Genomic DNA, 13,222 nt, shown 5'->3' with positions numbered 1-13,222 from the left:
ACCGCGTCTCATAACATACACGCCTGTTTAAAACGCACTGCAGCTCGTTAGCAGAATCTAACAGCCGTTCTCCCAGGTCTTAACAAGACGATAACATATAGAACAGAAATGAGCATCACCATAACAGGATCTATAAAAAAACTGGGGGAAAAAAACTTAATGGACTAATTGGGTTTGGTTAAATAAAAAGTCAAACAATACAACCAGACAATACATTATTATTTTCATATTGTCTTGAGGATAGCTATGGCTATAGCCTGACATGCAGTGGTGTAAAGTACTTTAAAGTACCACTTACGTAAGTAGTTGTTTGGGGTACCTGTACTTTACTCTTTATATTTTTGACAAGTTTTCTCCACTACATTCTGAAAAACAAATGAACTTTTTACTCCCATACATTTTCCCTGACACCCAAAAGTACCTCGTTACATTAAGAATGCTTAGCAGGGCAGGGATATTGTCCAATTCACGCACTTAACCAGAGGACATCTCTGGTCATCCGTACAGCTTCTGATCTGGCGGACTTACTAAGCATAAATGCTTCGTTTTTAAATGATAGTAAAACTGTTGAAGTGTGGCTATCCTTAAATTACAAAAAACTAGAAAATTGTGCAGTCTTAGTGTGAATGTGAAATGATTTATATTTTACTTTATATTCTTAAGATTTGAGCTATTACATTTAGTTTTATACTTACACTTACTTTAGGATGTTCACTTGAGTCCTTTTCTATTAAAGGTATCTTTACTTCTACTCAAGTATGCCTAGTTAAATAAAGGATAAATAAAAAATAAATAAAAAGCAGATTGACAATTGGGTACTTTTTCCACCACTGAGGTCATCACTGAATTGTCTTGTGTCTTAATAACCACACTACTACTTATTTACAGTTGAAGTCGGAAGTTTACATACACTTTAGCCAAACACATTTAAACTCAGTTTCACAATTCCTAACATTTAATCCTAGTAAAAATTCCCTGTCCACCACTCAGTTAGGATCACAACTTTATTTTAAGAATGTGAAATGTCAGGATAATAGTAGGAAGAATGATTTATTTCAGCTGTTATTGCCTTCATCACATTCCCAGTGGGACAGAAGTTTACATACACTCAAATAGTATTTGGTAGCATTGCCTTTAAATTGTTTAACTTGGGTCAAACGCTTCAGGTAGCCTTCCACAAGCTTCCCACAATAAGTTGGGTGAATTTTGGCCCATTCCTCCTGACAGAGCTGGTGTAACCGAGTCAGGTTTGTTGGCCTCCTTGCTCACACATGCTTTTTCAGTTCTGCCCACAACTTTTCTGTCTCATCGCTACAACTCCCATACGGGCTCGGGGAGAGATGAAGGTCGAGAGCCATGCGTCCTCTGAAACACAACCCAACCAAGCCATACTGCTTCTTAACATAGCACACATCCAACCCGGAAGCCAGCTGCACCATTGTGTCGGAGGAAACACTGAACACCTAGCGACCTGGTCTGCGTGCACTGCGCCCTCCTACAGCAAAACACCCCCACAACACGATGCTACCGCCCCCGTGCTTCACGGTTGGGATGGTGTTCTTCGGCTTGCAAGCCTCCCCCTTTTACCTCCAAACATAACGATGGTCATTATTGCCAAACAATTATATTTTTGTTTCATAAAACCAGAGGACATTTCTCAAAAAATGTACGATCTTTGTCCCCATGTGTAGTTGCAAACCGTAGTCTGGCTTTTTTATGGGGGTTATGGAGATGTGGCTTCTTCCTTGCGGAGCGGCCTTTCAGGTTATGTCGATATAGGACTTGTTTTACTGTGGATAGAGACTTTGTACATGTTTCCTCCAGCATCTTCACAAGGTCCTTTGCTGTTGTTCTGGGATTGATTTGCAATTTTCGCAACGAAGTACATTTATCTCTAGGAGACAGAATGTGTCTCCTTCCTGAGCGGTATGACGGCTGTGTGGTCCCATGGTGTTTATACTTGTGTACTATTGTTTGTACAGATGAACGTGGTACCATCAGGCGTTTGGAAATTGCTCCTAAGGATGAACCAGACTTGTGGAGGTCCACAATTTTTTTCTGAGGTCTTGGCTGATTTCTTTTGATTTTCCCATGATGTCAAGCAAAGAGGCATTGAGTTTGAAGGTAGGCGTTAAAATACATCCACAGGTACACGTCCAATTGACTCAAATGATGTCAAATAGCCTATCAGAAGCTTCTAAATCCATGACATCATTTTCTGGAATTTTCCAAGCTGTTTAAAGGCACAGTCAACTTCGTGTATGTAAACTTCTTTACCCACTGGAATTGTGATACAGATTATTGCACTTATAATTCACTGTATGTAAATAATTGTTGGGAAAATTACTTATGTCATTCACAAAGTAGATGTCCTAGCCGACTTGCCAAAACTATTGTTTGTTAAAAAGAAACTTGTGGAGTGGTTGAAAAACTAGTTTTAATGACTCCTTGCTAAGTGTATGTAAACTTCGACTTCAACTGTACCAATCTATGTAACTACTGTAATAGCGAGCTACCTCAATAGTATACCATTGAATTACATGACTAGTTTCCTCTTTTAGAACGACAGAGTGTGATTGAAAGGGCAGGGCTGCTGTAGGCTGGAATGACATTGGGGAGGTTAGTAAAACACTATTCTGTACCATAAACTGCTATGTCACTTCATAGGAGATCATAAATCAAAAGGGTATCTGGTTTGTGTAGTAAAAGGCGTCACTGAGGGGTGTATTGGACTCCTCACCAAAGGAATGATGTGCCTTTTTGGACCTTGATAAGAACAGTTAAATTCTCTCTCTCTCTCTCTCTCTCTCTCATGCAGCCACATTGTCATGGAGATTCCACGAGAATCAGGGAGAATGATAAGTATTTTTTTTTCTGCACACTGGTCTCTTTCACACCTCTCAGGGAAGAAGGAATGCCTTGAAGTGGGTGTGGTGTAAACAGGGCCAGTGGGGGACCACTGCATTACAAGTCTGCTGTGACCATCCATTTAGCAACAGGGACTTCACTGTCCTCCTCTATGTCCAAACACACAGACACAACGCAGATTGGAGGCAATGGAACTGCAGAAACACTATTTTGTACAGCTCCCCTGCAGTTAGCTATTTCACAATGTCAACATAAGCATTACATATTATCTCACACACATAAGCAGTTATTCCAACTGCACACTGGTGTGGCTGAGTAATGGTACTTATATCCTCTGTCAGTTCCAAACCACACCCCATTTGACTAATAGTCAACAGATCCCTATACACACAACATATCTGTATACAACAGGTATATGTAGGATATGTATGAGAAAAGACGTGTCAAGTTACCAGGCATTTGGTGAACCAGTGAACCCAGGTTGATAGCAAAAAGCCCCAACCCAAGACTTGAGTTTTGGTTGTCTCTTGGTACTCCAATTAGGTCTCCGCTAAATGTCACTGTGGCATCACACTCGATCTCAACACCGGTGTGTGTGTGTGTGTGTGTGTGTGTGTGGGTCCGTGCTTACGGTGTGTGTGTGTGTGTGTGTGTTGTAGCTCTATGACAGCATGACTGGAGCAACAGAGCTGTGTTTGTCACATCTGATGTGGGGAGAAGATAAAAGAGACATTGGAGGTTTCTGTCTGCCGTCCTAGGGTGTTGACAACTACACAGACCTGTGGATCGGAATAGAGGTCGACCGATTAATCGGAATGGCCGATTAACTAGGGACGATTAAGTTTTCAAAACAATCAGGTATTTTTGGGCGCCAATTTTTATACCTTTATTTAACTAGGCAAGTCAGTTAAGAACACATTCTTATTTTCAATGACGGCCTAGGAACGGTGGGTTAACTGCCTTGTTCAGGGGCAGAACAACAGATTTTCACCTTGTCAGCTCGGGGATCCAATCTTGCAACCTTACAGTTAACTAGTCCAACGCAATAACGACCTGCCTCTCTCTCGTTGCACTCCACAAGGAGACTGCCTGTTACGCGAATGCAGTAAGCCAAGGTAAGTTGCTAGCTAGCATTAAACTTATAAAAAACAATCAATCATAATCACTAGCTAACTACACATGGTTGATGATATTACTAGATATTATCTAGCGTGTCCTGCGTTGCATATAATCTGACTGAGCATACAAGTATCTAAGTATCTGACTGAGCGGTGGTAGGCATAAGCAGGTGCGTAAACATTCATTCAAACAGCACTTTCGTGCGTTTTGCCAGCAGCTCTTCGTTGTGCGTCAAGCATTGCGCTGTTTATGACTTCAAGCATATCAACTCCCGAGATGAGGCTGGTGTAACCGAAGTGAAATGGCTAGTTAGTTAACTGTTTGCTAAAACACTTCCTTGGTAAGTCTAGCTAAATAAAAGCTTTTTATTTAAATAAAAGTCATTTTTATTACAAAATGACTGCCTTGAGAGTGTCTTAGGTTTTCAACCAAGGATGCAAGCCAATGCTATTCCATTCCTCTGGGTGTCCAAATCATTAAGGACTTCAAATGGTCCACTCACACGTGTAGTCGTGAAGGAGGCTCAACAGCACCACTTCTGCCTCTGGAAGTTGAAAAGGTTTGGCATGGCCCCTCAAATCCTCCAAAAGTTCTACAGCTGCACCATTGAGAGCATATTTGACTGACTGCATCACTGCTTGGTATGGCAACAGCACCGCCCTTGACTGCATGGCACTACAGAGGAAATCCCAGTACATCACTGGGGCAGAGCTCCCTGCCATCGAGGACCTCTATACCAGGCGGTGTCAGAGGAAGGCCCAAGTACATCACTGGGGCAGAGCTCCCTGCCATCGAGGACCTCTATATCAGGCTGTGTGAAAGAAAGAACCGTGAAAATCGCTAAAGACTCCAACCACCCAAGCCATAGACTGTTCTATCTGCTTCCCCATGGCAAGCGGTACTGGAGCAACAAATCTGACACCAACAGGCTCCTATCCCCAAGCCATAACACTGCTAAATAGCTAACAAATTGACTACATGGACTATCTGCATTGATCCTTCTATTTCATCTAGCACTGTCTCTATGCACACTCACTTACACTCCAACACACACACTTCATTTTCACACACACTTTCATACAAATCACATATGCTGCTGCTACACAGTAAAAAAAAGGGGGTGTAAAAATTAGTGTTGACTTTTAACCCAGGATAAGTATTTTCAACATTATGAGTCAATGAGCTCTAGTGTGGGAATTAAATCGGAGTGTAACATGATGCAGTCATTGCAGTGGAAAATCAACTAAATTCAGTGGAATGAAAAAAAAAGTGTGAGAATGTTAACACCATTTTGAATCATATTAACTCTGAAAATGTGACACTAGCTGTAGAGTAACTTTAACACCATGTAGACTGGGACCAAATGTTATCTGAAACAGTGTTGAATTCAACTCTATAGGAGTTAAATTAACACATTTTTTTTAAATCAACATATTTTGTTTATTAAATATCCTGATGTCTAGTCACCTTACCCCTTTACATATCTACCCCTACCACTCCAGTATCCATGCAAATTGTAAATATGGTACTGGAACGGACCTTGTATATAGGTTACTTACTTTCGCACGGTCTTATTTCTATTTTTCCAGTGTTTTGGTTGTACTTTAAATTTTTCTTATAGTACTACAGATATTGATTACTGCATGCTCGGGAAAGAGCAAGCAAGAAAGGCATTTCACTGTACTTGTACACGTGACCTTTTGGGGGTGTCACCCATGAACTCACTGACTGACTGCAAGTCATGTGGTGACTTCAAACAGAGTCAGGACAAGTAGAAACCAGTCTGTTGGGTGTATCTGACTCCGTCGGTTCGGAAAAGCTATTCTCTCACATTGCTGATGTGACACAATCGTAATTGCACATGGGTAGCCTGTGTGCATTTGAGAGAGAGAGAGAGAGAGGAGAGGGGTGTGTATGTGGAGACAACTGGAGTGAGAGGTGAGTGGCAGGAGTGTGATTAGTTGAAATACAAGTTCTCCCTAAGGTACAGATGTAAGACAGACCACCCTGCCCAACTGCAGAGTCTGTCACTACGAAGCAGAGGAGTGTATGTGTGCAGGCGTGTGTGTGTGTGTGTGTGTGTTTGAGTAGAGTTAGCAAAGCCATATGGGAATTCAGAGCCGTGGATAGACGTGCGGAAAGACGAAGCACAGCAGATGGACATGATGTGGGCGAGACAGAAAGAGAGAGGCATGCGAGTGTGTGATACTGCAGTACTGGGGTGGGATGTTTACAGTCTCAGCACAATGAGACATCATATAGGCACACACACAGTTGGTCTATAGATCCCTCCCCTGAGAAGAGGCTCCATTTCCAATGTGTGGCAGTGTGTTACTGCCATCGACCCACAGAGAGATCAGGCCAGACAGGCAGCAGCAGCACAGACCCAGTCACAACAAACCAACTCTCCTCTCCACCCGACTCTCAGTGTAATTACTGTCATTACACTACAATGCATGGGCCTTTCACTATTAGGCAGCAAGCTACTAACTGAAGGATTCAATCAATTGCAGATAGGGGATTTCTGGATAGCCCTTTTTGAAGCGTGTTTGATTTGGACAGCAGTGTCTCTCTCCCGGGTGGAGAGAGTAGATATCGGATTCAGAAATGGTCAGTCTGATATCTTTGAAAAAGACAAGACTTTACTGGAAGTGAGGCCTTCTGAAGGAAATGGTCAAGCGTGCACATACACAAAACGTTCAGAAATAAGACACCGTGGGTAAATGTGCTGACAGTTTCTCCAGAACAACAGAGGTATTCAAACAGATCTAAATAATGTCAGAGACTGTTCATATTGAAATGAGCCCAGGGCTGCACACACACAAAAAAAATTATCGGTCTTAATATTTGTCTTCGATGAGCTTGGTTTTGGTTACACACAAAGAAAGATCTACTGATGAAAGATGGATGGCTGACACACACACACACACACACACACACACACACACACACACACACACACACACACACACACACACACACACACACACACACACACTCTCTCTTCCAGGTCACACAGGACTGCAGGCTGGTGAGTTATATTTAACGATCCCTCTAAAGGCCAGGTGATGGAAGAAATGTAATTGATGTGCCAGAAGAAAAATACATACAAGACAACACAGCAGAGGGGAGGCTGGCGCTACGGAGTTGAAAAACAGAGATCGATGGCAGTATGGACAGATGGAGGAGAGGAGAGGAAAGAAGAGAAGAGCCTACATCTCCAGTGGCCATTAGCAGAGATGAATGGAGACCTGCCACCGTGATGACCAGCCGCAGTGTTTCCCCTATAAGTCATTTAGCAGCGTCGCCCCGCTGGGGAAAAACGATCTCAATCGACATTGAAATGACTCAAACCAAATCTAAACTGTAGAAATATTAATGAACCTAAATGTATAGTCTCTTCACTCTGTCCAGCTTCGAACAGTCATCGAAATGAAGCTAGACAGTCAGGGAGCGTCAAAAATACCAAAAGCGATGGATATTTTGAGGGCAAAGGAAATACTGTATTCTGAACAAAAATGTAAAAACACAACATGCAACAATTTCAACGATTTTACTGAGTTACAGGTCATAAGGAAAATCAGTTAATTTAATTCATTAAGCTCTAATCTATTGATTTCACAACTGGGAATACAAATATGCATCTGCTGGTCACAGACACCTTAAAAAAAAAGGTTGGGGTGTGGATCAGAAAACCAGTCAGTATCTGATGTGACCACCATTTGCCTGATGCAGCGCGACATCTCCTTTGCATAGAGTTGAATAGGCTGTTGTTTGTGGCCTGTGAAATGTTGTCCCATTCCTCAATGGCTGCTGGGTATTGGTGGGAACTGGAACAATTTGATCCAGAGCATCCCAAACATGCTCAGTTGGTGACGATGCAGGCCATGGAAGAACTGGGCCATTTTCAGCTGCACAGGAATTATGTTCGGATCCTTCCGACATGGGGCCGTGCATTATCATGCTGAAACATGAGGTGATGCAGGTGGCACGACAATGGGCCTCAGGATCTTGTCACGGTATCTCTGTGCATTCATATTGCCGTTGATAAAATGCCATTGTGTTCGTTGTCCGTAGCTTATGCCTGCCCATACCATAACCCCACTGGCACCATGGGGCACTCTGTTCACATCAGCAAACCGCTCGCCCACATGATGCCATACACATGGTCTGCGGTTGTGAAACCGGTTTGACATACTGCCAAATTCTCTAAAACAACGTTTGAGGCAGCTTATGGTAGAGAAATTAACATTCAATTCTCTGGCAACAGCTCTGGTGGACATTCCTGCAGTCAGAACGCCAATATCACGCTCCCTAAAAACTTGAGACATCTGTGGCATTGTGTTGTGACACAAAACTGCACATTTTAGTGGCCCTTTATTGTCCCCAGCACAAGGTGCACCTCTGTAATGATCATGCTGCTTAAATCAGCTTCTTGATATGCCAACCTGTCAGGTGGATGGTTCATCTTGGCTAAGGAGAAACGCTCACTAACAGGGATGTAAACAAATTTGTGCACATACTTTGAGAGAAATGTGCTTTTTGTGCGTATGGAACATTTCTGGGATCTTTTATTTCAGTTCATGAAACATGGGGCCAACATGTTGTGTTTATATTCTTGTTCAGCGTATTATACATTATGTGTGACCCTCCGAAATTAGTTTGACACCCCTGGGGTCAAGCAAGAGCAGGGTGAAGAGAGAGAGAGAGAGAGGAGAGAGGAGCAGCAAAACATACTTTTATTTTCATGCATTTTGGAGTAGAATATCCTCTTTTAAGTCACCAGAAGTGACCTTTTCACAGTTCTACAAGAAAAATCTATTCACATATTTTCTATTCACATGAGGGTCTGATATAGACCGTGAAAACCTACTTCCTTGTGCCGACTTCCTGGCTAATCAATGGCCATATCTGAAAAATGGTGAGTAGAAAGATATATTGGTGCCTTGTCTACAGTTTAGAGCTCATCCCATTCATCCCCAGCCCATTGAATGCATCCCAAAATGGCACCCTATTCCCTATGCACTGCACTTCTTTTGACAAGGGCCCATACAATACATAGGGAACAGGGTGCCATTTGGGACAGAGCCCCTATCTGTTCTGTCCTGTTATTTCCATGTTCGGAGGAAAGGAGATGTGTGGTGACCCATATGATAGTTAATGCATTATTACAGTGACACAATGATGGCATCATGATGGGATGTGACATTAGTCAATGACACACAGGCGGACAGAGTCATACTGCTAGAGAATTCCTGATCATCTGTGCCGATAAGTAGAGCAAGGAAAGGCCAAATCACTCAGCCCACAATAAAGAGGTGGGTGAAAGAGAGAGAAATAAAGAGATTATCTGACAGGAAGGAGGGGACAGGTGGAAGAAAGCCCGGAGGGAGAGTGGGAAGGATTGCAGGGGTTAGAAGAGACATTTGGGGATTTAGAGAGGGATGAAGAGGATGAGAACCACGGGCAGGGGATGATTCCCACTCCAGCTGCTGTGTGTTAATTAAAACAGTTTCAACAGAACAACAAATCAAAATACCAAGACACTAGGATGTGGAGAGGCCCTGTGGACACTAGCTACTGTAGGTTACTTTCTCCTGCCTTCTGTTTTTAGTGAGAGAGAGTAACACATTTCCACAGACCAATCAAAGGGAGTGTGTGTGTGTGTGTGTTCTCGCTCTCGCTCTAAACCAACAACATCAAAACAAATGGGGTAGCACATAGCAGAACGCTGTGGTCAGTAGCTTCATAAGCACAACCAGGCTTCAAGTGGGTGTGTGTGTGTGCCTCAGCTTTAACACAAAAATGCAAGGACTAGAAGTGTCCAGTGACTTCATTATCTAAAAAGGTACGCCAAGAGAGACTCATCTGTCACAGTCAAAGCTTTACTGCACAGACAGAGAAGAGGAAGGAGGGGAGAGATGAGAGAAGGAGAAGAAAGAAAAAAAGAGTCAAAGAGGTTGACAGAGGAGAGAGAGTCAGGGAGGAGAAAGGGAGAAGGTCAAAGGAAGGTATAAGGAGTGGGAGGAGGTAGAGAACGAGAGCAAGAGAGACAGGAAGCGAGAGAGAGCAAAAGAGGTAGGAAGAGGAATGAGAGATGTAACCCTGAGTGGCCTTTCCAGATAAGTGTTTGCATACTCAGGCGAGTTCCAGTGCCATCATTATCATGGATATACTGTGTGTGTGTGTGTGTGTGTGTGTGTGTGTGTGTGTGTGTTATTACCATAGCGATGCCCCAGGCAGTAAGATGCCCTGACCCATCAACAACAAAGAGCTCCATTTAGCTGTTTTCTGCCTTAGAGATGAAACACTTAGACTTGCTCTGACTAAACAACGTTATTATCGTATGGAGGAGCTCCCTCAAATACCAGGCTTTAGTACTGGAGACCAAAATGCAGTGGCACACACACCAGAGCACAAGGGCTCTCCCCCAGGTGGACGTTCCCTAGGCCTTTCACTCTTTGAACGCAACTGCTACTCCGCCGGCGCCACACACGGACGCGCGCGCCCTCACGATTAGGGCTGTGACGTCCATGGAATTTTGGATGGCGGTTATTGGTCTGCCAAAAATGAACTGAACCACCGCTCTAGCTGTTGGAATGGACACCCACGCTCTTCTGTCGTCCACTAGACTGCATGCGACGCAGCCAAGAGCGGGAAAACGATTCATCGAACGGCGTCCTCGAATCGCCAGGGTTAAGGTTCCAAGCCTGTTCTAACTCATTCTATTTCCGTGCACTGCTGCAGCAGGGAGGGAGGAAGGCGCTGCCTAGGCAACCAACGATTTGTTTGCTACAACACCTTGCGTGTAGTTTCATCACGTTGAGTCCATGCTACCGCAGGAACTGACTGGACCTCGCCAATGACCGGCCGTCCCGTCTTCAGTCAGCTGTTCGTTCTACAAAACATTTAGTTTTTTTCTTTTTACGTGTAACCGACGGTTATGGTCTTCATCCATAACCGTCGGTTACACGTTTATACATATAATTGTGCCAGCCCTACTGCACACGCACACACACACACACCACGATCGGCCTCTCTTGCTAGGAAACTGTACAACAGAGGGGCAATTGACATGTAAAAAAACAAAACAATAATAAAATAAAAAAATGAATGGAAGACAAGGTAGCGAGAGTGGAGGAGAGAAAAATATTGTACTCTGGGCTGTATGAAAGGCTGAGACTGGTAGAATTTGAGCTGTCGTACTTGGAAAAAGCCCTTTGGAAATGCCAGACAGACAGTGTGTGTGTGGGCGAAACCACGTGCGTCAATGCATGCGTGACAGTAAGCGAAACAGAGGGAGCGAGAGGGGAGTACAGTGACAGACAGAGTAAATGAGAAAGAGCAAAGAGAGATGGAGAGAAAGGGACAGAAACCATAGGTTTAATCAATATGGTGGAAATGTGTCTGCTGTAGATCACTTCCCTGGCAATAACACAGCCAGCCACCATCTCCCACTTTAACACATTGAAGCGCTGGGCCTCAATGGACCCCCCCCCCCCTTTAAGTTAATGAGCAGTCATTCTGACTGCATCATCCTAACAGTTTAATTCATATTTAATATATGCTATCGCAACAACAATCATTTGGTCGTGTTTATGAAGGCCTTGGGTAACATTAGAATAAGATTTTAATTTGATTTCAAATAACACACTAGTTTGTTAATGTCGGCTATATGTAAAAACACAAAAAAATGCCAAAATTCAAGTGTTCAGTTTTTTTCGGGGAGTGCCTTTGCTACAACTATGAAACAGAAAGCATGTTTGTTGGAACACGGTAACAGCTCATTTTTAGAATGACAAAATACATTTAAAAAATACCCCAACCAACAAGAGGCGCAGTCAAAAGACGCGCAGACGAATCATGAAAATATCAGTAGTCAAAACATCATTATAAGCACCGTGGCCTTGATGAATACTGAAACGCAGCACTAAATGGCATTATAATGAGTGTAAGTGTCGATGTGACAGCAGTCAAAAATAGTACATTTTCAGCTCGTGCTGATATTGTGTGAATCTTGTTAAAGGTGTGTCTTGTTAAAAGTTCATTTGTGGAATTTCTTTCCTTCTTAATGCTTTTGAGCCAATCAGTTGTGGTGTGACAAGGTAGGGGTGGTATACAGAAGATAGCCCTATTTGGTAAAAGTCAATATTATGGCAAGAACACCTCAAATGTCAATAACTTTTAAAGGTTCTTCAAGTGCAGTCGCAAAACCATCAAGCGCTATGATGAAACGGGCTCTCATGAGGACCTCCACAGGAAAGGAAAACCCAGAGTTAAAACTCTGCTGCAGAGGATAAGTTCATTCGAGATACCAGTCTCAAAAATTGCAGCCCAAATAAATGCTTCAGAGTTCAAGTAACAGACACATCTCAATATCAACTGGGGTGGCAGGTAGCCTAGTGGTAAAAGTGTTGGTCTAGTAACTGAAAGGTTGCAAGATCGAACCCCCGAGATGACAAGGTGAAAATCGGTCGTTCTGCCCCTGAACAAGGCAGTTAACCCACTGTTCCTAGGCCGTCATTGAAAATATGAATTTGTTCTTAACTGACTTGCCTAGTTAAATAAAAGGTTAAAATATATATATATATATTTTTAACTGTGAGAGGAGACTGCGTGAATCAGACCTTCATGGTCAAACTGCTCCAAAGAAACCACTACTAAATGACACCAATAATAAGAAGTCTTGCTTGGGCCAAGAAACACAAGCAATGGACATTAGACCGGTGGAAATCAGTCCTTGTTCTGATGAGTCCAAATGTCAGATTTATAGGTTCCAACTGCCATGACTTTGTGAGACACAGAGTAGGTGAATGGATGATCTCCACATGCGTGGTTCCCACACTGAAGCATGGAGGAGGAGGTGTGATGGTGCTTTTATGGTGATACTGTCAGAAATGTATTAAGAATTCAAGGCACACTCAACCAACATGGCTACCACAGCATTCTGCAGCGATACGCCATCCCATCTGGTTTGCGCTTAGTGGGCCTATCATTTGTTTTTCAACAGCACAATGACGCAAAACACACCTTCAGGCTGTGTCAGGGCTATTTGGCCAAGGAGAGTGATGGAGTGTTTCATCAGATGACCTGGCCTCCACAACAACCTGACCTCAACCCAAATGAGATAGTTTGGGATGAGTTGGACCGCAGAGGAAAGGAAACACAGTCAACAAGTGCTCAGCATATATGGGAACTCCTTCAAGACTGTTGGAAAAGCAATCCAGGTGAAGCT

The 13,222-nt window shown here is 43.2% G+C and overlaps 1 protein-coding gene across 2 annotated transcripts in view; it reads right to left on the bottom strand.

The window, feature by feature from the left end:
- Positions 1 to 13,222, bottom strand: part of LOC112232943 (kelch-like protein 29) — a 361,010-nt gene that overhangs the window by 228,669 nt on the left and 119,119 nt on the right. The gene's annotated exons all lie outside the window — the stretch shown is intronic.

The sequence above is a fragment of the Oncorhynchus tshawytscha genome, linkage group LG05 (assembly GCF_018296145.1).
Source record: "Oncorhynchus tshawytscha isolate Ot180627B linkage group LG05, Otsh_v2.0, whole genome shotgun sequence".
Classification (NCBI taxonomy): domain Eukaryota; kingdom Metazoa; phylum Chordata; class Actinopteri; order Salmoniformes; family Salmonidae; genus Oncorhynchus; species Oncorhynchus tshawytscha.
The sequence above is the reverse complement of the archived record's forward strand: the minus strand, read 5'-3'. Positions and strand labels throughout refer to the sequence as shown.